A 24,536-nucleotide genomic window follows, 5' to 3' on the forward strand; every position below is an offset into this window, starting at 1 on the left:
AATATGTAATCTTAGCCTATTTTTGGCATCCTTTCCGAGTGGTCCTAAATGCAATCGAACACCCTAGGTGTAGCTATGCAGTTCAGCTAAGGTTGGCCCTCTTGCCATTTTAAAGGTCAGGCGCACAGAGCAAGCACTTCAACCACTCCAGGAACTGGATTGTTCTGCGTACTCTGGCCAGGTTTGCTAGGAAATGGGACTCTTAATCACCAAGGCTGCTTCTTTCACCCCTATCTGTCTGATGCTGAACTGCTACTCCCTAATTACTAGTTTCATTAGGCAATCCCCTTTGATTCATGGCTGTTTTAGAAAAGGAGAGCTACTCCAGCGTTCCATGTCATGCCATGAATCATGCACTCTTCTGCTCCAGGCTATATTTATCTCAGACAGATGAAACTGTTGGGGAAAACTTGTGAGCTTGTGTGTGTGTAAACATTGCAGCTTTGACTTCTACTCCGATGGGTTTCATGTTGCATGACTAGAGATCCAATAATTTTTCACTGTGCAGGCATTCACCTGTCTCATAAAGGCTCCAGAAAATCAAGCATCACAGACCCTGAAGGATTCTGCGAGCGTAGCTCCAATTAATCACCTCCCTCTTGTCCTCTCTTCATTTTCTGCAAAACACACACACACATTTTGTCAAGCTAAGAAGTACATAAGGCCATTTTTCATGTCCCAGTTTCATACACAGCCTCATGTACAAAGTTTCATGGATTTTGTAACATGTGAATTTGGCTGATTCTCATGTTACAATTGCTTTTACGATTGTTTACATACCACTGCTCATAAAACATAGTGCTTTACATATTTAAAATACAGGAATACAAACAATAAAGCAGCACTTCATTAAAGCAAACAAAACAAGATAGTCAAAAAAACAATACAATCCAGTAGTCAGTTTCAGATTTTCAACAGAAAAGAGGAGCAATCCTATGTCCCCTAGACAGCAATTGGGGGGACACAGGATTTTTCGGTTTTCTAGCTCAGCTGAGAGACAGTGCACCGAGTTTGGAGCCTCTCTCTCAGCCAGCGTGGAGTGCACCTCTCTGTGCTCATAAAACCGAGCATGGGGAGGGAGAAAAGGGGGCGTTCCCAGGGGAGGGCAGGGGAGGAGAGCACAGAAACTGCTTTATACAGCTTCCCATGCAATGCATGGCCTTCCCCCTCCCACTGCGAAGCTTGCTGGGTAGACTCAGAACTGAGTGTCTAGCAACAACTGCAGGGCAGATGGAACATGGAGGAGAGGAACTTGCATTGGATACTCATATGTCCCTGAGTTCTGGAACTTACAAGTACCCAGGGCACATCCCATAGGACTGCACCCTAAATAGGTCTTTACCTGCCTCCAGAAAGAAAGCAGTCTGAAATAGAATTCCGTAGCATCGGGCCTGCAACAAATGCCCCTGGCCCTGGTGGAGAATAGCAACATGGGTATTATTATGCATACAGGAAAAGCCTATCATTCCAATAGGCAAAGGAGGGTTTCTTGAGAGAAAGGGCTCCACTACCATCTCAGTCCATGATGGCTTTGTTGATGTCATAAGGTGCATCATCTTCAACTGTTTCGACAAACAACTATTGTGCATGTAAGAAACAGGAGTATTCTTAAAAATAATAATAATCAAGCAATGAAACAATTAGCTCCTAGGATACTTTAAAGGGCACCAAGGTACCTCCATATTATGTTATAATGTATCAGTGCCATTTTGTCTGGGACAAAACAACAAATTTTGTCTGGAAAAATGTCCCAAATTTTGACTGGAAAAATGTCCCAACATCTGAAATATAAAAACTGACATGGTTTTAGAAGGTTAAGGTCACTTTGTCTAGAAATGTGTCCTTCACATAAAATATCAAGTCTGGCATAATAAGATATCGTAGGCCCCTGGGCAATTTAGAACATTGATCATTCAGGTTTCTAAACTGAGTAGGGGACCTACACACAGAGCAGAAGATCTTCTTGGTCAGACCTTCATAGGTCAGTTTTACAAAAATTAAATTGAATTTAGTGAATCCATGCCTTTAGCAGGTTTTGCAACAGATTGGGTTAAACTTTTCTTTTTTCCTTTTCTTTTGCTTGTAAAATGCCAAAATCCTGCTCACCACTCATAAAAGACTAAACACCCCCTCATCACTTGTAAAAGAAAAGCACATTATTGTTTCAATCAATGCCCTTTGAGTTTTTCCATGCTTAAATGTCTGACATCACTCGACTTGCAACAAGAAAGAAATGCTTTTAATGAAAATCCATTGCTAATTATTATTATTTTTCATCAAGATGGTAGGACAGGCATCCTCCGTTACTCTGAAACTATGCTGATGACATTGTAGGAGTTGCCTGCAGAAGCAACCGTGCTTCCTTCAGTGAGGTGACTCCACTCTTGCATCATTTGAATGGAGAGAGGACCTGCCAACCTTGGAAAATCCAAGAGAATTAAAAGTAGGCTCCTTCTCATGGCAAGGTGTTTCAACCCTCCTGACTCAGGCCGAAAACAAAGCCAATAAAATTAGGTCAGGGTTGATTCAGACTATCTTCCCTAAAGGTATGTTAAAAGCAAGAACATAAAGGCATTTCATATTACGTCTAAAGGTGGACTGACATCTCTGATTGTAACATAGTTTATGTGAAGTGTGTTGTAATTAACCTACAGAATAAAATAGAATAGAATTTATTGAATTATTCCACAGACCATATCAAAAGAGAAAAAAGTAAAATACATTTAAAATTACATGTAAAAATAATACATAAGACCATAGACCAAATTAAAAGCAACCCAAATAAAATACTTCACATAAAAGTATACATAGGACAGGATTTAGTGTTTGGATTAGACTAAAACAAAACTAAGAATGATGACTTAAGATATTTGAAAAGAGTAAGAATTAAAATTGAAGTACATACCAACATGAGTTGATATCCTCAAAGCTCAGAATCTTCACCACAGTTAACTGAGATGGATTCCAAATATTTTTTTCTAAGTCTGGAAGCCATTATTGCAAAGGAAGCTACTCCCCAAGTTACGTACTGATTAGTTCCTTGTAGGAGAAGGCTTATTTTTCCTCTCACATTCTAGGACTTAAATTTCCTTACATAAAGGCTCTCGATAATTTTTTCTAACATCAGAGTATAGATGACATTCAAAAATGTAGTGAGGCAAATCCTCCAGTATTGCTGCCCCACAAATGTATAATCTTTCCTGAACTGGTATGCCCCCAAATCTCCCCCGTTGAACCATTAATTCCATCTGTTCAAAACCCACAGCATAGCCAAGTGATTTTAAAGAGCTCTGCGATGGTCTAAAAGCTTTTCCCAACCTCGTACCCTCCAGATGTTTTGAACTTCAGCTCCCATCAGCCCCTGCCATCACAGCTAATGCTCAGGAATGCTGGGAATTGTAGTCCAAAACATCTGGAGGGTACCAGCTTACCTGTCCCTTGTCCAGCTGATTTTGTGTATCTAATTGCAAATATCAACATTAATGAAGGGATCACTGTTCAAGTGGGTGTGCTGCTTTGATGCTCCAGGAGTCTGCCTTGCCCACAGGGCATTCAAAACCTACCATGCTCTGCATACAATTGACAGGAGAAGAAATGATGGCTTCCAACTAGGGCTGTGTACCACCTCGGATCTGAATCCCGAATCCAAAGTGGATTGGGGGGGGGGATTCAGACCTCCAAATCACTGATCCGAGGCAGTTTGGGTGAAGCTTCAGGCTGCCTCAGCGCTTTGAAGCTGCCCCCCCCTCCCAGTCTCCTTCCCTGCTGCCTCCATCGCCGTCATTGCCATCTTGGTTCTGGTAGCTTTCGGTGCCACCGCCAGAAATGAAAGGGAGTAGGCTGCGCGATTTTAAGATATCGCATGGCCTCTGCTGTGATTAGTCCCTCTATGACCACCGTAGTTTGTGGCCATAGAGGGATTAACCAGTTTAGTACCTCCATGGTCACAAACTACGGTGGCCATACTGCGCAATATCTTAAAATCGCATGGCCTACTTCCGGTCATTTCCGCCAGTGGCACCAGAAGCCACCAGAAGAAAGATGGCAACAGAGGCAGCAGGTAAGGAGACTGCTGGTGTGTGTGTGTAGGGGAGCAATTTCTGGGTGCCAGCTGTGCAGCCAGCACCCAAAAAAGTTGCCGACGCCAGATTTCTTAGGCCAAAGGGCCAGCGGACCAGCGCCCAGGCCCAACTACGAAGACAGAGGTGTTATTTTAGGTGAAACTGGTCTGTGGGATTTGAACCAGGAACTTTGACTTCCTCCCATTCATTTTATGCAACGAATGCGAGATCACAATCATTACCTTCAGTGAGTGAACGGCTAGATAAAATGAGGGGTTTAACCTTTATGGCACAGTAAGCAGATTGTATGAGAGTTCCTGAACAAAACCCAAAGATGAAGCAAATTCATGGGAAACTGGTCATGCTGTATTGCGTTTTATAACTGTTAGAGGGTTTATCCGAATGGACAATACTATTTCTCAATAATTTAAGATTATATAGGGAAATTGTTAGCTAAAGAAATGGTTCAGCTTAAGAGTTTTGTATTTTGTATTTTTCCTTCTCCAAAATGAAGAATCCCCCCGCCCCATTTTTTTACTATAACTTTCTAAGGATTTGCAGCAATGTAATTAAAAGAAAGTTTTTGTTTTTTTTAAAAAAAGAAATGTTAGGAGGCAGTCTACAATGTATTTTTTTCTGATAGAGTGTTATTTTTTTTAATACTATTCTTGTTTTTATCTGATCCTATGTGGCTAAGTGAGATAGTTGGTTTTTTTTTACTTATTTTAAAAATTTATAAACTGCCCTTCATATACAATGCTGCTCCATACAGCATTCTGTTTATAGGTGATAATTCCTCTGAACACTGAAATTTCAGAATGAAATTTAACACAAACATTTGGAATGGAATTCTACATTCAATATCAAATACCAGCTTGACTCCCCACCCACCCAACATCCTTTTTCAAAGGTGGTGTTATGAGAGGCTGAATACAAAATAAAATCAATGCGTGACTTCCTTTGAACACTGAGATCTCACCATTGAAGTTGGTGTGCCTGCTTAGGAAGGGCTTCTGCATTTTCACATTTGAACAGCAGCTTTCCCTGCACCCCCTTTCCCTAGAGGCTAGGTATGAGGGGACAATGTGATAGGCCCCTGGAACACTGTGGGAAAATCACGTTTCCTTGCCGTTGCTCTCTTCCTGGTTCTCTTCCATCTTTGAAAGGAGCACAATTGCATGGAGAAGAAAGCAACAGCCATGCGGCCTGTATATTTAAATGGGACACCACCCTCTAGTGGGATTTTATAGCACAGCCTCAAAAGAGTTGGGTTGTCTGAGGTTTATTTTGTGACGCCAAAAGTGAGAAAAGGAGCAGGAGACGTGCAGGAGGCTGACTGCATTGTGAAAAGGACCTGTGAACATCTGTGAGTAGCCAGTAACAAGCGTGCTGTAAGTTGCTTATTTAAAGAAGCTCTTAGTCATCTGAAGAGAGGCTGGATTGTCATAGATTCAGAGCAACATACTGCACTTCAAGTACAATACTGGTATGTACAATACTGGTATGTATACACATATCAACAAATAGATAAGGAGTACTTACAGTTAGATCTTACAGTTCTACGCCTCAGTTATAACATACCATACAACAAGCCTAGGTTGAAGAGTCTCAAAGGAAACTCAGTTTATATTGCTAATCAGCCTAGTAATTATCATTAACAGCTGTATTCTCAAGGTGAAGAGAAAAAACCTTTTAAAAGAAAATTCCCACTTAAATCTTTCTAAGGCACCCAGGGTACATAAGCCAATCTAACAATTATAACCACAGCCACGATGAATGATTGGCTGCTGTGATGTGAGAAGCAAGACATTCTGTTCTCTAGCATTTGCAAGAAAGAGAGAAACATGTATCTCTAGCCACTCTCTCCACATCATTTATAATTTTATAAACCTCTATTGTGATAGCTGGTCTGTTTATCTTTCTTTTAACCTTCTCCGGCTGGGTTCAGACAACACACTAATCAACTGGGGTGGTGGTAATAGGAACTGTGGGAAACAACCGTTGATTAGCATGTCGTCTGAACTCAGCCTCTGCCTTTTTATTTTTAACTGCCTTGAGAAGGCTTTATAGGCCTGAAGCTCTCCTTCCATTTGCCTCAACTTAATGTTATGATTGACTGTTGTGTCTTTCAGTATCATCCATTCCTCTGACATATCAGAGGGCAGTAACTTGAGCCAATAGACCTTCTTACTTATTGAAAGCCATCCAGAGAGCAACAGAACATAATCTCACTTCAAGAGCACTGATCGGAATCTCCACCTTAACTACCTCATGGCCTTGAAGATGGAGAGAGCCCAACCTCCTCCTTTTTTTTTTTTTAAATAATCGAAGAACGTAAAGCAAATACTGGCGAAGACCACATTGACATTTCTCAAGCCAGCTACAAGTGCACAGTGTTAGCTGTAATACTCGGCGGAGGTGCAATGTTCCTTTTATTTGCTTTGTTTTTGAGATGAGGTGTTGGAAGCACAGTTGAGAAGTGCTGGCTGAAATCAGATCTCCAACAAAGAATTCAAATGCCAGCAGTTTAAACTGGGCTGCTTTACCTACCACATGATGACTAAGACTAAGGGAAGGCTCTGGGTTTTCCTTGACATTATCACAGAGAGGTTTCGGTGGTGGATTCCGATGAACCCGAAAGGCTGTTCTGAAGCGGTTTAAAGTTCACACGAGTTTACCTGATCCTGCGTAGCTGGAGCTTATATGCCCTGCGATTCTGGGAACCTGCACTTCTCAAGTTTCACAGCTTCGTGGCCAATAAATCGCCCCTTCGCCACAGTGCTTCTTTAACCATTTCAGCAGAACTGACTGAGTAGAACAGGAGAAGGAAAACAAGCTGGGGAGTTGACCTTGAATGCATGTTCTGCTCAACGCTCCAAAAGGAATCGGAGGAGCCGCAGAGTTTGAAATGGGACACGTGGCTGTACCTGGAAGCCACGGTTGCTATGAAATGGAGTTTCATTCCATTGCTAAGGCAGCAATTAGCACCTCAGCTCTGTTTCAAATTGCTGCCAGCTAACCTTCCTGGCTTACCTAATCGATGCCTGTAAGCATTCAGCAGTGAAGCAATGTAGAAAACGGCAGGCTGAATCAGCAAAGTGTGTGATGATGACACAGATACTAGGAAAATATTCAGTGATAATAGAAATGTCAAAGGAATTAGCAGGAGCCTAGATCTCCATCCCAAGAAAAGTCCCACCTGCTTAATTTCTGCAGGTTAAAGTACAGAAGCAGGCTGGGGGAGGGAGGGGCATGGAGGAGAGGAAGGAACCCTACTCCCAGGCTGTCTCTTCCGCCTGTCACTGTTTGCATACTGGGGTGAGGCAGTTGAACAAAGAGCGACGAAGAGGCAGAAGAGGCGGAGTGGAGCTAGGGAGCTCTGAGAATCAGCCCAGGCCTTGTGGCTGGGCCTCAACAGGAGCCTGTCCATGAGCAAGGAGCTCTTAACCCAGCAAAAGTCTGGGTGGAGACTTATATATATGCCATCAGCTACCTCTCTTCCTGGTTCAGCAGTTGCAGCCAGGACTGTTTCTCATTGTCCGCAGCTGGACTCTCCCCTCCTCCCAAATAGATCCTGGTTCCTGAAGAGAACCCGGGCAAAAGGATCTCCAGTCTGACTTCAATGACAACTCCAAGTCTCCCACCTGGTCCACTGCCAGTGGAGGGTGGTGGCTCCGATGTCAGTGGGGGCAATGAATCCACTTCAGGTTTCAGTTAGAAACCATGGATGGCTTTGCACCTTGGATAGCTCTTTTATAGTTCTGACTGGTTCTGACTGAAACATGGAGGTGGTTCTGACTGAAATTCACACACCCACTGATATCGGAGCCACCAGCCTCCACTGTCTGTCACCCTTTGCTCTGGAGAACTGCAGGGTGACGAGGAGAGTCGGGAACTGAGGCAGAGCTTGAGATGGGGCTGAATGGGATCCCCCGGGCTCCAGGGAAGGCATCCTTGAAACAAGTCACCTAAGGCTGCCTGTGGGAGTAGGGTTTGCTGTGGAATCCTAGGCAGGATCTACACTACTGCTTTATAACATTATTGACAACTGTTGGGCCCATGACACATTCTAGATACTGTTTTCAATGTGTTATATCCTACTTGGTGTAGATCTGGCACAAGTATCAAGAACTTACAACGATGCTTTAAAAACACAATAAATAAATAAATAAATAAATAAATAAAAACATGGGATTACATTCAAAGTTGCCTTTCCATCAACCGAAGGGACCTTTCCATTCACGAGAGGGCTTTTGATCCAAGGGAGGCCTCTGCTAATGGAAGTGGGGGTGCACGCAATGCTTTTTGGATTCCCCCTTCCTCCTGCAGCCCCATGTGCCACCTCCCATGTTGTTCTGGGAGTCCTCCAAGCATCCAGAGAAAATTTTGGGAGACTGTAGGAGGCTGCAGGTTTCCTTTTCCATTAGCAGAAGCCTCTGCTAGATCAAAAGCCCTTCTGAGAATGGCAAGATTATGTTAGATGGAACCCATGATAAAATATAAAATATAAAACGATATAAAATACCCTAAAATAAACAAGAGTTAAAAGAAAGAAACAAAGGACTGTAATTCATAATCATCACAACCCTTGATACTTCCCCAATTATATGCATTTGCATTATATTCACACCAAACATTAGCTTGCAGTGAATTTATACTGCATTATAAACCAATTTTTGATTGGTGCTAATCCTGAACTGTGAGAAATAAATGCTGTGTATTGCCACCTTCTGGAAGCAGTTATACATGCACTTTCTCGAAACTGTATCATCATCAGACTATTCCATTTCCTACAACCAGCGCCAACTAGCAGTATCAGCATAGATCACAAGAGGTGAACCATGTTTCTCTTTCGAAATACGAGCTTTGCAGTCATCCAACACACTTAATGTATCACGTGGCTGTACAGTAATTCTTGGAAAGTTCTGGTACATTTTCATACGGGTGGCTAATTTGGGTATTTCCAGCACTTGTAAGGCAAACACTTTTAAGTGATTGGTTCTGAGCCTCAGATGACCTCAGTGTTCCATTTCCTTCCTTTAAAAATAAATAAATCAGTTTTTCAGAAGACCAAAATCATGTTCTCCCCACAATACTCCCTCTCTATATTAGCAACTCTAAACAGGTTATTTCTAGGGATGTGCTCCGCTCCAATTAGAAGCGGAGAATCAGAAGTGAATTGGCCTGCTCTGCCTTGCCCAGAGGCGGAGTAGAAGCGGACCGGGGACCCCTAGAAGCAAGGCGAAGAGAAGCGCCCATTTTTGGAGCGCTTCTCTTTCCGCGGACCGATCCGAACGCCATTTTGAAAAATTTCGCCCATAGGATTGCATTGCGGAAAAGAATCGCAGATAACTGTGTTGTTTTTTAAGCTATCTTTCTGAAACTTCTTGTGCTTGGAGAGTCGTGGCTGGGGGTCATTTTGAGCCTACTCTCAGCTCTCTGCGTGCTGCGGTTCGCTTGCTAGAATTTTTGGAAAAATCGGGTAAAACAGCGGGAAAATGTACCTTTTTTGAAGGGCTGAGGGGCAGAGTCAACTCCCCGTCATGATCCCAAAGTTGGAGGAGGGGATAGGCAAAACGGGTAACTTGGGATTCTGGGAACTTCTCTTTCTTCGTCTGAACGGACTTTTCCCAGTGTTTTTTAAAACAGTAGCCCCACCAAATGCACAAACACAACCTGAAATCATATACTAAGCCAATAATAAGAGATAGAAAAAGCACAGCACTGCTACCCACCCTAACTTTGGGGAACAACTGAATAGATGTGGTGCAAGGGGATGAGCTCCCCTAGGGCATGGACATGCCCTGTGCACTCTCCTGTCCTTGGAGGGCCATCAGAGCCCTCCAAAGGTAAATCACTGAAGTGAATGCCTATCATGAGTTGAAGTGATCATTTGCTTCTTAAAGACTTGTACTTAGCCAGGACCAGTCAAGTTGGCAGATGATTCCCCCTTCTCTTGGGCACGTCCACTCCCCTCTTACTGGTAAAAGACAGATATAGCCTTTTAAAAAAATTCTTCTTGTTGTTTATTCAGCAACACTGCTGCTTTTAATTCCACCCCTCCTTTGTTTATTTATTTATTTATTTATTCCATTTTATATGCATTACTGGCTTTGAAACTATCCTTGGCTCACTTCCTTGTGCCCCCAGAAATGTCTGCTGCCTGCCTGCCTTCCCTCCCTCCTGCCCTGCCCACCTCGCAGGGATGGTTTTTGTGTGTCTTGCTTTGATTCAGGGGAGAAGTACTTCCTGTGCTCAAGTTCCAAATCAATTTTTCAAGTGTGGAAGAAGATTCATATTTAGGTTTATCTCTACTCCCCAATTCATGGCATGTTGGGATTTCCTTTGAAATGGCCCCATTGAGCTGTCTGCAGATACTGGGGTGTCCAACTTTCATAAATTCCCCAAAAATCCGGGGATGATGGGATTGGCTTGAAACTTGGCATCCATGTGGACACATGGGTAAGCTGTCATGGGACCGAAGGTGAGGTTTCTGACATGCAAATTGACGTAGTTGTAAAATGGGACTTGATTTGGGGTGAGTTAAAAGGTTAGAGCCCCGCCAAAAGTCAGGGGATGATGGGATTGCCTTGAGTCTTGGCGTGCGTGTGTATCCCTGGATAAGCTATCATAGTGCCGAGTTTGAGGTTTCTAACTTGCAAATTGACGGAGCCCAGGACACATTCCATATTATGTTTTCAAATTGCTTTCATATTCATAATGCTATATAATCTGCTTGGTGTGGATCTGGTCATGGGCACCGTTTCCCCCTCTATGGTGAACTGTAGTGTATTCCTATTTAAATGATAGCCATTATTTCCAAATGTGCATCTCTGTAAATTAGCATATGGAAATTGTATGCAAATCTGTGGCCTCTTTGGTCATCTTTTTTTGTGATGCATTTCTTCTTCTTTTTATTTATTAGTGGGCTTGTTCAGACAACACACCAAACCATGGTTAGGCCGCTAACCTTTTTGCAGCAAATGGCTAGTGAGTGTGTTTAAATCATGGTTATGTGGCCACCATGGTTAGGAATGGTTCACATGACGCGCTAAGCCATAATGTTTAGCTCAAGATGCTGAACTACTGTGGCTGAGCAGGTCATCTGAACAGGGTCATTGTTTATTGATTTATTACATTTTTATACAGCACAATAGCTGAGGTTCTCTAGGCAGTTCACGATTAGAACCATAAAATACAGCAGTTGAAAACATAATATAAAGTTTTAATTTTTTTAAAATACCACACAAAGCTAAAATAAACCCAGCAGCAGTTCTTCATTTGTTTTGGAATGACCAGCAAGACCTCCTTTATTTTTTAGTGAAACCTAAGTGGTTACCCTGTTTGTGAAGCTGAGAGATAGCGTTGTATCCAAAGTTAATCTAATTTAGGCTCTTTCTACACCTATGGGTGTAGAGGGAGGCAGAGGGGGAGATCCCAGACTTACCTGCTTCCAGGATCGTCGCCCTCAGTTCACATGGGCCACATGATGTCACTGGCGTTGCACCTGTCATGGCCGCCATTTTTTTTAAAGAGAAAAAGCTGGAGCACACTTGCGCTCCAGCGAAAATTAAGATTATTTTTAAAAAGAAGTCCTGACTCTGCTCCCCAACCCCCCCACCCCTGAGGGCCCTGGACTCCCCCCGTCCCGGCTCCTTCCCTCTGATGACCCCCGCTACTGACGGGGAAGAGGGAAGGAGCCGGGATGGGTGCCCACACTGCATGCAGTCCTTGGGATTGTCCCAGGACTGCAGGTAAAACTGGGATAACTGAGGTCTCAGTTATCCCGAGGAAATGGAGGGATCATCCCTTCCTGCTCCCGGGATCCCCTGTGCGTCATTTGGACACACAGGGATGATCCAGGGATGATCCCTTGAAAAACGGATGGTGTAGAAAGGGCCAAAATCCCTAGTCATTTCAGTAGGTCTACTGTAAGTAGGGCTAACAATGTTCCTACAAGGTAGGAACAAAGCCAGACTATAAAACACATGGTCTTCGATGTCTATATACTAATGCCCAGAGCATGGGAAACAAACAGAATGAACTTGAACTCTTATTACATGAAGGCAAATACGACCTGATAGGTATAACTGAAACTTGGTGGGATGACTCCCATGACTGGAATATAGCAATTGAAGGATATAACTTGTTCAAAAAGAACAGAAGAAATAGAAAGGGAGGTGGAGTTGCACTATATGTTAAAAATACCTATCCCTGCACAGAAATACAGGCGGATCAGACTGGGAACCCCATCGAGAGCATCTGGATTAAAATAAATGGGGCAAGGAATAAAAAGAACATGATAATCGGAGTCTACTACCGACCATCCAATCAAGGAGAAGACGAGGAGGAAACTTTTGAGAAACAAATTGCCAGTGTTTCAAGGAAGTGTGATGTAGTAGTGATGGGGGACTTCAACTACCCTGATATCTGTTGGGAGACCAATACTGCCAAAAGTGGCCCTTCCAACAAATTCCTGACATGTGTGGGTGATAACTTTCTTCTACAGAAAGTGGAGGAAGGAACTAGAGGATCGGCAATCCTTGACTTGATATTGACCAATAGGGATGACTTAGTGGATAAAGTGGCAGTTACGGGAACTCTGGGAGAAAGTGACCACGTCATACTTGAATTCTTGATTATGAAGGAGACAAAAGTTGAGTGTAGCCATACACGTACTCTGGATTTTAGGAAAGCTGATTTTAATAAACTCAGAACTATGATAAGTAAGGTCCCGTGGCAAATGAGCCTAATGAGAAAAGGAGTGCAGGATGGGTGGGAGTATTTAAAAAAGGAAAATTTAAAGGCACAGTTACAAACAATTCCAACAAGGAGAAAAGATAGAAGACAACAGAGGAAACCAATGTGGCTCCACAAAAAGCTTAGAGATGACATGAAAACAAAAAGGGATACATATAGGAAGTGGAAGGAAGGCCAGGCTACAAAAGAAGAGTACAGACAGGTGGCACAGAAGTGCCGAAATGGCATCAGGAAGGCTAAAGCTCAGAATGAGCTGAGATTAGCCAGGGATGCTAAAAGCAATAAAAAGGCTTTCTTCTGATATGTGAGTAGTAAAAGACAGAGGAAAGAAATGGTGGTTCAACTGCTTAATGAGGATGGCAAATTGATAAAAGATGACAAAGAAAAGGCTGAAGTGCTCAATTCCTACTTTGCCTCTATGACCCCCCTGGAAAAAGTTAAGCAGAAGTTGAGGGGGCAGGATTGCAGTTTGAGATTGATAAACAAATGGTCAAAGAACACCTAATTTCCTTGAATGAGTTCAAATCTCCAGGGCCCAATGAACTGCATCCTAGAGTAATGAAGGAGCTAGCGGAAGAACTCTCAGAACCTTTGTCTATTATCTTTGCAAAATCATGGAAGACGGGTGAGGTGCCGGATGATTGGAGGAGGGCTAACGTTGTCCCTATCTTCAAAAAGGGCAAAAAGGGTTGTAGGCCCTTGTAGGCCCCTTCCAACTCTGGAAACTACAGACCAGTCAGTCTGACATCCATCCCTGGGAAAATTCTGGAGCAGATTATAAAGAAGTCAATCTGTAAACACCTTGAAATCAATGCGGTGATCACTAGAAGCCAACATGGATTTGTCAAGAACAAGTCCTGTCAGACAAATTTGATCTCATTTTTTGATAAGGTAACCTCCCTTGTGGACCGTGGGAACGCTGTGGACGTCATATATCTTGACTTCACCAAAGCTTTTGACAAAGTACCACATGACATTCTGATTAACAAACTAGCTAAAAGTGGGCTAGATGGAACAACTATTAGGTGGATTCACAGTTGGCTACAGAATCGGACTCAAAGAGTACTTACCAATGGAACCTTCTCAAAATGGGAAGAGGCAACGAGTGGGGTACCACAGGGCTCAGTCCTGGGCCCAGTGCTCTTCAACATTTTTATTAATGATTTGGACTAGGAGGTGCAGGGAACGCTGATCAAATTTGCAGATGACACAAAATTGGGTGGGATAGCCAATACCCTGGAAGACAGAAACAAACTTCAAAGTGATCTTGATAGGCTGGAGTGCTGGGCTGAAAACAACAGAATGAAATTTAATAGGGATAAATGCCAAGTTCTACATTTAGGAAATAGAAACCAAATGCACAGTTACAAGATGGGGGATACTTGGCTCAGCAATACTACTAATGAGAAGGATCTTGGAATTGTTGTAGATTGCAAGCTGAATATGAACCAACAGTGCGATATGGCTGCAAGAAAGGCCAATGCTATTTTGGGCTGCATTAATAGAAGTATAGCTTCCAAATCACGTGAGGTACTGGTTCCTCTCTATTCGGCCCTGGTTAGGCCTCATCTAGAGTGTTGCGTCCAGTTCTGGGCTCCACAATTCAAGAAGGAGGCCGACAAGCTGGAGCATGTTCAGAGGAGGGCAACCAGGATGATCAGGGGTCTAGAAACAAAGCCCTATGAAGAGAGACTGAAAGAACTGGGCATGTTTAGCCTGGAGAAGAGAAGATTGAGGGGAGACATGATAGCACTCTTCAAATATTTAAAAGGTTGTCACACAGAGGAGGGCCAGGATCTCTTCTCGATCCTCCCAGAGTGCAGGACACGGAATAACGGGCTCAAGTTAAAGGAAGCCAGATTCCAGCTGGACATCAGGAAAAACTTCCTGACTGTTAGAGCAGTACGACAATGTAATCAGTTACCTAGGGAGGTTGTGGGCTCTCCCACACTAGAGGCCTTCAAGAAGCAGCTGGACAATCATCTGTCAGGGATGCTTTAGGGTGGATTCCTGCATTGAGCAGGGGGTGGGACTCGATGGCCTTGTAGGCCCCTTCCAACTCTGCTATTCTATGATTCTATGTCCATCTTTGATAAGTATAGTATTCCAACTGAGCAGGGTTGCTGACTTTTTGTCACACTTCTGGAACTACACTTTAATTAGTGCAATTGCTGATTTCAGCAGATCAAGCTGCTGTTAAAGGCACAAGACCTGGCCAGGCTGGGATTTTTTTTCTGGTAAATTGGCACCCAGGACTGAGGATTTCATTTCTTCCTGCTTTGGACTGGCAAATTTATTCTGCCAGTTTAAGTGAAAAGATATTCAGCTGTCACAAACATACATTAGTAAGAATTTAAAAAGACCTTTGAAATCATCTTTTCACCAATGATGTGTTCTTGTCATTTTAAAGCTCTAAAGAAGCAAATAAAGAATAGAATACATCTGTCTGTTTAACTGAGAGCCATGGTCTCCATATTTTTGGTCGAGTCTTTCCAAACCTGGGTCTCTCTGGATGTGTTGGACTAAAACTCCCATTATCCCCAGCCAGCATGACATCACTCTGCTGGCTGGGGATTATGGGAGTTCCCATTCATCATCCTTGGAAGGAGACAGGGTAAGAAGTGCTGCGCTAGAGAAACCGCTATCTTCCTGAGCACTGCCGTTACCAGATCTGAGCCGACAGCAGTTTGTGACAAAAGGAGTTGTTGAAATTCTCTGGCTGGGGCAGGAAAAGCTGATGACATGAGATGAAGTGATTGGGTTTCAAGGTTGGTTTGATCAAGAAAAGAAGAGAGTCATTTTTTTGTTTGTTTTTTAACCAAAAAGAGAATAGGGTTGGGTTGTTGTTGTTGTTGTTGTTTTTGAAGTTTTTTTTTTAGTACCAAAAGAAGATCCAAGCTTTGTTGGTACATTAAAGTAGTGAATTCAATCTTCTGTGGGAAGGAAAGCACCATCATTTATGGTTATGTTCTCCCCTCGTGAGAAGTTGGAGGGGTGAGAAGTTTGAGGGGCACAGCCCTTTGCTTTGTTCAGTTTCTTTGCAAAGAGGCCACTGGTAGGGTAGGCCATTTTTTAAAGTGTTTATGTAGAGGCTGTGCATAGGTGGAGGTATGGCTTAAACATTTCAAAGGACAGCCCAATTCAGTTCCCACCATTAGGGGCCAGATCTACATCTTGTGTAAAATCATTACAGATGTGGAATAAAAAGTAGGATATAGCATTAAGAAAGCAGTCTATGGAATGTGGATTGTGCCCCAACAGTTAGCAGTGCACTTCCATACCGCTATAAAGCACTAGTGTAGATGTATCCCAGATCTTCAGAAAGGGCCAGCTCCCCAACAAGAGACGTCCTACATTGCGCAAAGCCCAATGCCTTTCACACCTGTGAGAGGGAAAGTGCGCATTTGGGTGCACACTGAAATGTGCACTTTTACAGGAATAAGGTCGACTGAGCTCAGAGCTGAAAATGGGGGGGGGTACTGCAAGGAGCTCAAACTTCCTGGGTTCTCTCATCCTTGGTCCCCTTGAGTGGCAACTTCTGGTAAGATTTCCCATTCTAGAAAAAGTGTTCCTGTTTGAGGAGGGGTGGGTGGGAGAAACAGGGCAAAACAAAACTTCCAATTCTGTTGACCCTGCTACGCCACCCCTAAATGGCAAACTAAACATTCATGAAAAATGAATGACTTAGGAAATTAGTACCTCCTTATGTTTCAGAGCATGAAACTGCACCAGCAGCCTTTCGCCGACAGACAAAAGTATGCTGATGTGCGAGATACTTTATCTCAAACTACATATCCTGGTAATTGCTAATGCTGCCTGGAGCTCAAACTGCCTTGTGAAAGACAGCCAAGATGCCTAAATGTGAAAAGCCAACTGCATCACCAAGTAATGGTAATGACAATTTTAATTATACATCTTATTCCTGCATTCTTTGGGTGCAGAATTCTAGTGTTTACAGGAACTCCTTTTTGGCACCATTTCTCCTTGGGAGAACTCAACTTTTTCTCTGAAATTTGCTTCCATTTTGTTTGCTTTTAGTTTTTTCCTTTTGTTTTGACAGTCTAACTAATAACTTGTAAATCAAACCTCTGGTTTCAGCATTCTCTGTTTTGTATCACAGCTAAGAGAGAGAGAGAGAAGAAGAAGAAGAAGAAGAAAACAGAATTTTGGATTAATCTTGGAAACTCAGTTCCAGCAAATTGTCTACTTTTTCATATATTACTATAACACAATTAAGTTTTCAGTCTTCTGGAGAAACCTTAGCACTTCTTCCACATTATTACTGCTGGTACCAAAAACCGTTGTTTTTAAGTCTTGTTTTCAAAGATTTTCACCTCACAACTTTGGAAATGTACCACTCTCACATTTAGGAAATGAACTCCTTCTCTGTAGTTTTGTGAGAATATTTCTTGAGATTCTCTGGACATGTTGATGCCCACAAAAATATATGAACTAGAGATATGATAAAAATTGATTTTAATCTAAAAGCCTTCTGTTTTTGCAGAATCTTGAGCTGCTTTTCTAACATTTTTTTGTTTGTGAAATTCTCTCCAGTTGTCATCAGGAGTTTGCAATCTATTAAAAAGAATATTTACAAAATGTTGATTTAAATTTTCCATGGAACCAGGAACTGTACCATATCTTATTGTTATGTGGTCTTCTAATCTATGCATGGTTAATAATCTGGCTCATATTAAATTAGAAATTTATTATTTACATATTGGTCATGTGGATATTATGAAATTAATTTCAAAAGTAAATTTTGAACCAGATTCTGAATTCCCAGAACTGTGCCATCTATTAATTCTAGAGCATAAATGCAGCCTCGTACACACACAAAATTATCTGTGATTTTAAGGTCAGGAAATCCTTATAGTTTTATATACTTTCATATTTGATTTTGATTTAAAATCCTTTTTTCAGTATTACCCAAGCTGGTGCCCTCCAGATGTTTTAGACCAGTGGTTCTCAATTGGTGGTATGTGTACCTCTGGTGGACATAGAAATCATCTGGATGAGATTTGGAGCTTTCATAACAATTACTAAGAATTTGCACGTTCTCAATCCCCATGTCCACCTGCAAGTGTGACATTGTGTCTCTGGCTGACCCTACCTGCCATGGATTATCCATCTGTGACCTGTTGGCATGCTAGTAGTAACCCTTTTAACTACTAAGGGAATTATTTTGTTTATTTGTTTGTATTTTAATTTTTTTAGAAATACTACTACTTTCTCAGAAAAAGTGGGCTTTTTGTTTCCATCATGGTGGGACTCAGGTTCTAAAATTGCTGCATTAGATTACAATCCCCATCATTGGAGTATGGCACTTGAAATCCAACACAATGCTGTTTTAAAAGGGTCCAGTTCTAACTAGGAGTGTCATCACACAGGGGGAAATTGCGCTTGCTTGTCATCGCTTCTCCACCCATGCATTTATTCCACAATACTTCCACTTTTGAAAGAGGAAGTAAACAACTTGTACGTGGCCCATTCAGTGGCCCATTTTGATCGCACTGCTTCTCCTGCACACAACAGGAGATAGCAGCAAGTTCCATCTTTAAAAATAAGTCAGACTTACTAGTGTGGTTTTTTTTTGTGGTACAAAGAAAGCTAGAAGGGGCGGGAAGCATGTGGGAAGCAGATGACATCATGAGAGGGACCCGTGAAAATCCATGAGTGCCCAGTAATAAGCATGCCATAAACCGCTTGTCTGATGGAGCTCTAGGTATTTTTGCAACCTGAGCAGACTTAGAAATGTTCAGCCTTCCTTCTGTATTTTTGAACAACAATCAAAAGAAATCACAATTAAAATTCTACTATACTAGAATGGCGCATGTTAGCTACATGCTACATATGAACCTTAAACAAAAAGCAGACATGTCTGGTCCCTGCCAAGTGGCATACAGGACATCATAAATTCATCTTGCACTCAGCCCAAAGCACAAATAGGTCTTTCTCCATTTCTGCTGTGCCATCCTGATAGCTGAACTATGACTGGCTCCAGGTTTGATGGACTGTTGGCAAATTACCCTCCTGTGTCAGAGCCCCCAGCAGGCTTATTTGGTGGTAGCAGTAGTATGATTGGCACTGGGTGGCTTGGAACAACCATTCAAAGATCCCACAATGGTCCTGAAGTAGCACTATCCTTGTGAATTCTGGGAAATTGAAATGGTGGCCCCTGATGGGGAGGGGGGCGGGTGCTTGGACATCAGCTGCTGTCCCAAGATGCTTGCATACTGATACCAGCCCTGAACTGCATCCTAGGGAACTACACAGGTCACCTTACTCTCTTTATGGATGATTTATTGGGACAACCATCAGTGGTAGAATATAGCAGACTGACCCCACCATGAAGCAGACTGAGGCTGCCACCTTCAGTTGGCAGATACTGGGGGCAGAGAGCAGCAGGAAAGGATTGGAGCTGTGTATATGTGTGGCCTTCCCTGAGTCCCCTAAGCTAACCTCCTTCCTCAGGTGCAGTGGCGGATGCTGTCCCCTCATCAGTATTGATGAAAGATTCAACAATTCTGTACTTAGAATGGGTGGGGGCGTCGCGTCGCACCATCTTGTCCTTTGCCTCAGGCTGCAAAATGTCTTGGGCCAGCCCTGAATACAGGGTTCCATGTAAAACATCACATTCTATATTTACATTATTTGGCTCCAGGTTTCATTATAGAACTTTGAGATGCCTCCACCACCCATACAATTAAAGCTGCAGGAGCTATACTAGAGTGAGAAGATACAAAAGAGAGCAGTGCTCCTGAAGCTTTAACTGTTGTGATGAAGAGGGAATTTCCCCATGCATGCATACAAATGACACCTGCAGAAATTCCTTTTTCTATACAACTGTTAAAGATACAGGAGCCCTGTCCTCCTTTTCATATGGCCACCCTATGTAGAACTGGGAGAGTTGGAATACAATTCCAATATATACATGGATGCACTTGAGTGTAGAACAAGTCCCAGCTTCAATTCCCCTACCTACCAAATGACAATACTAATTCCTGGGATTGTTAAGAAGATAGATGGGATATGGCACGTACCTGACACCAATCCCTCAAATGACAGCATTCTGGTATGAAATGGAATGGAGGGCTAACCTGGTTCTATCAACCCATATATGTTTCTCCTTCAACTATCTTATTTTAGGCTATGTGTTAGCAGCATGGATTGTCCCAAAATGGTATGGGGAATGGACATCTACAGTGTCTTTTATGGCACTGCATATAGCTTTGGTAAGATTTGAAGTCTAAGAAAGCTCTTTCTATAGACTGCTGGACCAATGATGTGTTAGATGAAGGAATAAAAGGAGGAAAATGCTTACAATAAATTTGGAACACCCAAACCAATCTGGAAATACCATTTAGAGGTCTTTGAATAAGAGATTACAGCAACTTAGCAATAGCTTTGGCCTGTGGACCTATTTTAGCTGTGAACTGACTCTACCTTCCCTTCCTTCCTCCTCTCACTTCTCCTGCCCCAACTTTTAATATAAAGAAATTCAACATCAAGTTAAGGTGGACTAGGGAAGAGTTGTTTGATTTGGGGGGAAGGATAGGATATGTCGAATCCACTTATTTTAGTATCTGTAATTGCTGGTTTGATTATACTGCCAATTTTTTTGGGAAAAAACAATACCATTTTCAAAAAGAAATTGAAATGCAACATCAGAAAAAATGAGGTAAGGAATTATATCAGATATAAATATGATTCCTTGTCTCACATTTTCTCGATGTTTCATCTTTATAACGTTATCAATTCCCCTAAGAACATTAGAAGAGAAGAGCCATACAAATAAACAATTCAAGGGTAGAAACAATAAACTTTTTAATTACTAACAAGAAGTAATGAAGTTGTCCATGAAACACTGTGTTTCATGGACAATTTCATTAACGTTTGCAATTGCAAATAACTCCAGGAGAACAAGCATAAATGTCCTCCTAACGGGAGAGAGCAGTTTTATTTTATTCAACAGTAGGGTGACCATACGAAAAGGAGGACAGGGCTCCTTTATCTTTAACAGTTGCATAGAAGAGGGAATTTCAGCAGGTGTCATTTGGATATATGGAGAACCTGTTGAAATTCCCTCTTCATCACAACAGTTAAAGCTGCAGGAGCTATACCAGAGTGACCAGTTTTAAAAGAGGGCAGGGCACCTGCAGCTTTAAGTGTTGTGATGAAGAGGGAATTCCACCAGATTCCCCATATATGCAAATGACACCTGCTGAAATTCCCTTTTCAATACAACTGTTAAAGATACCGGAGCCCTGTCTTCCTTTTCATATGGTCACCCTACTCAACGGGTACTATCCAATGTTAGTTCAAGCCAGGGGTAGTACCCAACGCATACTACCCCTATGGCTGTAAATTGTTCCTAATCTGTTAGACACCATCACAAATGTCTTGAAAGAAAAGTGAAAATATTAGGTTTGCCTAGAGCTTATGTTCTTGACATTGTACACTCTGGCTTTATGATTCTGGGTTAATCCACTGTTCTTCTTCAGCCTTTTGTTTTGCCAGAGCAATATCCACTTCTGTTTGCTGCTAGCTTCATTCTGTTTGCTGCTAGCTGTGTTCTTTCTTTCTTTTGCTATTTAAGTGTTGGCTGGTTAGACAAACACACTGGCTTTCTATTACTTGGAAGAAATTGGATTCCCTCCCCATTTGGTCACCAGGTGGATAATCATGCTGCTTTTTAAAGATCTTGACCATTGGAGTCTGTTTAGCTTGCTAGTCATTGTGCCCCACTGTGCTTAATTAAATTCAGTCAATTACACTGATGATGTGTTTAAGCCCCAGTTACACACAGTGCCTTGGTTTTATTTGGTTTAGCTATAAGCATGTTGATTTCCGCAGAATATATACTTTCTGCTTTAATGCACTTTCCCATCTATATCATAAACCTCCAGCTGTTCACTTATTTCTTGCCCTCTCCAGATCCAGTTTGCCGCCAATCCCATATCTTTAGAATTCTTCCATGGGCATTTTCTCTTTGGCTGAAAGAAGATCATCAAAGGCATTGCTTGCAAATAAAAGATGATGCCCTAATCTAGCATGCAAAGCATCTTTTCAGAAGTATTTGTCTTCATCACTGCAAGAGCTCAGGAGCAATTGTAATGATCTTTGTATAATGTGGATCCAGTTACTGCCTCCAAAGGAAAGCATATATCCAGAACAAACAAAAGAGCAGTCATTTTCGCATTCCACTCTTGATATTAAATAACATTTTTTGCATAATCCTTAGGGGAGGGGAAAGATTATGCAGATGTCGGTGGAAATGACAGAACATGTTTTTGGTTTTGTGGAAAGCATTCTTGCTTCTTGCATACATGACTTTTTGAAAAGCAGCTGAGTAACCTCTTGCACAGTGAGGAAATAAGATCCGGTGTTGCTGTTCTTTTCATGGCACTACCTATTTTACGGTTCTTTAACCTCTTACTTTATCAAAGCAGTATTGGTTCCATTAGAGGTTTGTCAATTAACATGTACGTCATCTTTTTTCTTTTTTAAAAAAAAGAGTTTAGAGCAAATTTCTTCCAAATGATGAGTGAAAATAGAGAGCAAGGCAGCATCTACACTACTGCTTTATAATAGTTTAGAATGGTTTTGACAACTGTTGGGGCCCAGGACACACTCCATATACCATTTTCAAACTGCTTTCAAAGTGTTATATCGTGTTTGGTGTACATCTGACCTTACTGAAGGAATATGGGAGGGTCTCAAAAGGTCCACCAGAAAATGATGAATCTGTCATTCTGTAATGAGAACAATCTGAGTGCCAAAGTTGATGTGACTCGGTAGATCTGTGATTGGCTCTCTTGACTTTTTTTTTTTTTTAAAAAAATGTATACTTAAAAACAGCTATTGGATGGTGGCGGGGGGCACAATTTAAGAAAACAAGCAGTGTTTTGCTGCTGAAATTCAGTAGCATGGCAACAAAAATGTGCTGGTTCTCATTATTTTAAAGAAAATTTGACCCTTTTTTGCTTTCACACTGCTGAATTTTAGCAGCATGGCAGTGGGGGGGGGGCAGGGATGTACCCCACAGTGGGTTCCCTGGGAAGACATTGGGCCTCAAACCAATAGAGGTTGCCCCCCCACTCTATTTGAAGGGCTGTCCATTCCAAGTCTGGACTGAAAATGAAGAACCATCAGGAGGGAGAGCAAGGAGGACCTTCAACTTACTCATCATCCCTTAGCACATGGACAGCAAACTGAGCAGCCACACAGGCCACCTGGTCACAGTCCAGGTGACCTGTGTCGCAGGGTAATAGAGCCACAATCAGATGGGAAAGAGCAATAGGTTGTACAATTACACCACAGATGTGGAGGAAAATATTCTTACAAGGCCCAGCATGCTCCTCCTGTATCAACCTGAAAAAGAATAATTATAAAATGCTATATCAATACTATCTGATCCCACATTGACTGAGTCATATTTACAGGAACTGTGAAGGCCAGTGTTGGTGATGTGGAAATGATAACACTAATTTATTTATTTATTTATTTATTTATTTATTTATTATATTTTTATACCGCCCAATGGACGAAGCTCTCTGGGCGGTTCACAAAAATTAAAACCATTAAGAGCATAATAAAACATCCAACAATCTAAAAACTCAATTACAAAATACAATATAAAAAGCACAACCAGGATAAAACCACACAGCAGAAATTGATATAGCATTAAAATACAGAATTAAAACAGCAAAGTTTAAATTTAGGTGTTAAAATACTGAGAAAATCAAAAGGTCTTCAGCTGGCAACGAAAAGAATACAGTATAGGCACCAGGCGGACCTCTCTGGGGAGCTCGTTCCACAGCTGGGGTGCCACAGCAGAGAAAGCCCTCCTCCTAGTAGCCACCTGCCTCACTTCCTTTGGCAGGGGCTCACGGAGAAGGACCCCTGTGGATGATCTTAATGTCTGGGCAGGTACATATGAGAGGAGGCGTTCCTTCAAATAACCTGGCCCCAAGCCGTTTAGGGCTTTGTATGTTAGTACCAGCACTCTGAATTAGGCCCGGACCTGGACTGGCAGCCAATGAAGTTGTAAAAGGACTGGCGTGATGTGATCTCGCCGGCCAGTCCCTGTTAGTAAATGGGCTGCCCTGTTTTGTACCAGCTGAAGTTTCCAGACCGTTTTCAAAGGCAGCCCCACGTAAACGCATTGCAGTAATCCAAACGAGAGGTTATCAGAGCATGGATAACTGTAGCTAGGCTATCTCTGTCCAGATAAGGGCGTAGTTGGTATATCAGCCTAAGCTGATAAAAGGTGCTCTTTGCCACTCTTTTATACCTGTTTGGTGGGAGTTCCCTTCAAGTAACTATTTCTGAGGGGAATTGTATGTACAATATCTACAATTACACATGTTTACATATCCTGTGATCCTCTAACAGTCTTGCTTGGCTATGTAGAGGAGCAGATAGACCCCATATATAGAGAGATGATTCAGAATCTCTTGATTGCTTCTAGAATTTGGGTTGCCAGAAACTGGAGGACTGATGTTATCCCCACACTAAAAGAATGGTTGTAAAAAGTCTGGAAGGTAGCAGAAATTATCAAGTTAACCGAATATGCTCCTTTAAGAGAAGGCAGTCCAAAAACTGCTCGGTTTTCCATTCTGGTTATTTTTCTTTTCTTTTAATGATAACTGACCCTCATCCTGGCTTTTGTGGATTCTCACTTAAAGATCTGCCATTGGATGTCAAGACCCT

The 24,536-nt window shown here is 42.1% G+C and overlaps 1 protein-coding gene across 1 annotated transcript in view; it reads left to right on the forward strand.

Moving 5' to 3' along the window:
* The window catches only part of TMC1 (transmembrane channel like 1), a 126,920-nt gene that overhangs the window by 40,506 nt on the left and 61,878 nt on the right, over positions 1-24,536 (forward strand). The gene's annotated exons all lie outside the window — the stretch shown is intronic.

Source organism: Elgaria multicarinata, chromosome 6, assembly GCF_023053635.1.
Source record: "Elgaria multicarinata webbii isolate HBS135686 ecotype San Diego chromosome 6, rElgMul1.1.pri, whole genome shotgun sequence".
NCBI classification, from domain to species: Eukaryota; Metazoa; Chordata; class Lepidosauria; order Squamata; family Anguidae; genus Elgaria; species Elgaria multicarinata.